This window comes from Mus musculus, chromosome 12, assembly GCF_000001635.26.
Source record: "Mus musculus strain C57BL/6J chromosome 12, GRCm38.p6 C57BL/6J".
NCBI lineage: Eukaryota > Metazoa > Chordata > Mammalia > Rodentia > Muridae > Mus > Mus musculus.
In genome coordinates, this window is record NC_000078.6 from 28532501 (window position 1) to 28535000 (window position 2500).

Here is a 2500-nt window from a genome sequence, read left to right on the forward strand (position 1 = left end):
AGGGCGCACCCAAAGCCATCTTCAGTCTTGTGGGGCAGAGAGCAGAGTGGCAAAGAGGATGTCCCACCTGAACCAGAAGTGTTAGAATGGCCAGGCAATGGGATGGGGAAGATTTCCAATGGTAAATAAGTGTGGGGGCAGGGGACAAACAGGAGAAATGCAGATTTGAAATAGAGTCATGAGAACAGAATTGTGAGGTAGGTGGTAGAAATGATACAAGGACAGACCTCTGTATGGAAGACTCTGGAACTCTCTTCAAGGAAACTGTGGAAATAAATATGATGTATAAGAAAAGCTAAGACATGAGGGTGAGAAAACATGCTAATATCCATATTAAAAGTATTTTAAAACTCAGTTAAAATAAGACAAGGAGGAAATGTACGACGATAAAAGACTAAATTTAAGAATTAAAAAGGGGAGCTTGGGATTGAAGGAATCTAGAGATACTCAAGAGAGAGCCGAGAAAGCTCACCTCTGGACCCCCTTGGCATGACGCCGAGTATGAGCCTTGCACAAAATAAGTGTGCAATGCACAGAGCAGCTCAACTAGTTCTAGAGAAATAATTTCACAGATGAAAAATCCATGAGCAGGTAAGGTTGTGTAACTAAATAACATACCTTATAGCACAAAATACCAGCTCAGCATTAGGCACAGCAGTGGGAAGCAGTCTACATACGTTAATGATGCTTACTGTCTTAGTCAGGGTTTCTATTCCTGCACAAATATCATGACCAAGAAGCAGTTGGGGAGGAAAGGGTTTATTCAGCTTACACTTTACATACTGCTGTTGAGCACCAAAGGATGTCAGGACTGGAACTCAAGCAGGTCAGGAAGCAGGAGCTGATGCAGAGGCCATGGAGGGATGTTCTTTACTGGCTTGCTTCTCCTGGCTTGCTCAGCCTGCTCTCTTATAGAAGCAAGACTACCAGTCCAGAGATGGCCCCACCCACAAGGGAATCTCCCCCCTTGATCACTAATTGAGAAAATGCCTTGCAGCTGGATCTCATGGAGGCATTTCCCTAACTGAAACTCCTTTCTCTGTGATAACTCCAGCCTGTGTCAAGTTGACACAAAACTAGCCAGTACAGTTACTAATTGGGGGATATAGGGTATGGGGAGATGGCTCAGTTGATAATGTGTTTGCCTTGCAACATGAGGACCTAAGATCAGTCCTTGGAGCCACAGGAGAAAGCCAGGCATGACTATGCATAGTTGTAATTCCTGTGGTGGAGGAGAGATGGGCGGAGGTGCAAGGATCCCAGAGGTGTGATGGACAGGCAGCCCTGCTTACTTAGCGGTTCCCCTGATGAAAGACCCTACCTAAGAAACAGAGTGATGGGTTCCAAGAATAAAACCTGAGGGGGTCCTCTGGCTTACACACATGCACACAGAGAGGGGGAGGGAGGGAGGGAGGGAGGAATGGAGGGAGGGAGGGAGAGAGAGAGAGAGAGAGAGAGAGAGAGAGAGAGAGAGAGAGAGAGAGAGAGAGAGATCTAGAAGTCTCCAATCTTTTGCTTTAACAATAAACAGCCAATGCAACAACTTTCCCAAAATAAAGGTATAGTTCAACTCCCGAGGGACTCAGACTCTTGGTGATGAGCCCAGGACCCACCTAGTTCATTCCCATGACCCCCTTCAGCCTGTCCTCCGAGCCCATCTCCAGTCCTTTGTGATTCCACTGATCTGTAGAACTTCTTTCTAACAGGTACACACAGCTGCCACACTGGGCTGGGACTCAGGAAGGGGACTTTCATCCTCCTTCCTGCACTCCATTTCAGCATCTCCAGACTTACCTTAGTGCTGCTGCAGCCTGCCTGTAGGAGCCACTATTCCAAGCCCACCTCCATCCCCTAGTCCCACCTCCCCTCTCAACCTCTCCTTCTAGCCCATCTCCATTTCCTTGTGACTCTCCTTCCTCAGTGTACAGAACAGCTCTCTACCAGAACCCCACACCCACCACACTTGGCTGGGACCCAGGAACCCCACAGTCACCGTACTTGGCTAGGATCCAGACTGGGCAACATCAACCAAAAAAGGGAACACCCATCCAACAAAGCTGGTAGCTGGACGGCTACACCAAGAATTCTCTCAAACATCATAATTCTAGATGCCTAGATCACAGCCCAAAAACATGAACATGAACAACTAAGACAATATGGCTCCTACACTGACAGGTGATGTCCTTCCCCCAGGCACATACCTATCCGAGCTTTACCAATCACCACCACTGTTCCTCTGTTAGCACATACAATATGCTACATGCTGGATGAAGCACTGAGCACTCGGGTAAACTTTTACAAATAGCTAACATCACCACTCTCCAACTGAGGAACTGGGTATCAAAAACTGAGTGTTCCTATGGTCACAAAGTTCAGATGGTAGAAAACAGATTTGACCCTGAAGCCCTGGCTAGAGGCTGTGGTGCTGACCTGACTCCTTTGAACTCTTCTGCCCTGTATAAGGAAAACTTCCTCACTTTTCTTCTATGTCTTGTCTAGA

At 47.2% G+C, this 2500-nt stretch overlaps 1 protein-coding gene across 6 annotated transcripts in view; it reads right to left on the reverse strand.

Moving 5' to 3' along the window:
• The window catches only part of Dcdc2c (doublecortin domain containing 2C), a 115148-nt gene that overhangs the window by 94706 nt on the left and 17942 nt on the right, over positions 1-2500 (reverse strand). The window lies entirely within an intron of this gene.